Genomic DNA, 1637 nt, shown 5'->3' with positions numbered 1-1637 from the left:
TAGCCATGGTCTCCCTCGTGACTTTTAACTCTCAACAGGTTTGTATTCTTCTTCTCCTCTTTTCTCAAGTACTAATGACTTCTGCTTCAACCTATACCTATTGGGCTCACGTTCTTAGCCCCCCGTCTTCCACCCGGTTACTTGGGAAGAAGCAGAACCGCCTCTTTCCTCCAATGACACTACCGTCACTGGCGAACAATATTTGGCTTATTCCAAACCACTTACTAACTCCCCTGAGGAGAGATGGTTTGTACTGCCTACAAATTGGACACTCTATGCTGATGCTCTTCCTTTCTGCTTTACTACCCAACCACGCACTGCTTCTGCGTGTGTACCTATATTAGAACAATGGTATATGAATTACATTTATTACAATGATACCTATAATTAGCCAGCCTATTCTAAACAAATTTTTATCAAAGCTATAGGCATTAATGGCACATTCAGTAATAACAGTGCCTATATTACTCACCCCCTTTCATCCCTGTATGTCAACACCCACAGCTATCTCTTACAGACCCTACCGATAATACTTGGGTTACTTGTCGAACTACTAACTTTTCTTCATACTCTCTCCCTTTCAACATTTCACTAGAAAATTGGGGCCCTCAAGGTCTAGTTTTATTACCAAATCGCTCTACTTGGCAGTGGGCAGCCCCATACCATTATCGAGGACACTCTCAATCCTGGAACCCTGGCCTAGCGGGACCCATTCTCCGCTTACGTTATTCCACTGAACATTTCTCTCCATTAAAAATCCTTTCTTGGCGATTAAGCCTCCCCTTTTATGAAAGGACTCTTCGTACAGGAACCTTTGAAAAAGAGACTTCCACTGGCCCTAATAAGTGGACCCTCCATGACCATAATGACTCTGTGCTTATATGCACGTATCGACCATACATTTTTGCCATAACTTCTAGTCCTCCAGATGTCATTAAAATAAATGCCTCTTTTCAATTAACATTATCCAATGGCTCTACTTGGATTACTCCATGTCTGTCCAGACAAAATGTCTCCACTCTTAACATTAATTCTTTGTTTGTTCTTCGACAAAAAGGCCACCTTTGGCTGCCTGTTAACCTTACACGCCCTTGGCAAGATAGTTCCCCCCTCGCTCAGGTTGTTAATGCATTACAGAAAATACGAACTAAAAGGTTTCTTGGAATTCTCATAGTCTCTATTATCACAGCCAGTGCTATTGCCTCTACGGCAGCTACCGCCGCTGTAGCTCTCTCCCAATCTATTCAGATCGCCCAGCAGTTTAACACTTATATGCAAAATGTTACTTCTGAAATGCAAACTATGGCACATATTGATCAAGAGATCCTCAAGCATCTGGGTGCTTTAGAAGCCTCAGTCCTTTGGCTTGGAGAGTGACAGGAAGCCCTATGGGTACATTCCCAACTAACCTGTGATGCTGAATACACTTGCTTCTGTGTTACAGCCCTTCCATATAATGAATCCTGGAAGAATGTTAAAAGTAATCTTTTAGCTAGCCTCGCTTCTCCATTGAAAAGTGATATTCAAAAATTACAATTTCAATTACAAGAACAGCTCTTGAGATTACAATCAGAGTCTAATAAGGCTACACTTAATACACTTAATGATTTTGCCTACTGGCTCAATCCCACACATTC

Source organism: Trichechus manatus, unplaced genomic scaffold (assembly GCF_000243295.1).
Source record: "Trichechus manatus latirostris isolate Lorelei unplaced genomic scaffold, TriManLat1.0 scaffold00162, whole genome shotgun sequence".
Lineage (NCBI taxonomy): Eukaryota > Metazoa > Chordata > Mammalia > Sirenia > Trichechidae > Trichechus > Trichechus manatus.
The sequence above is the reverse complement of the archived record's forward strand: the minus strand, read 5'-3'. Positions refer to the sequence as shown.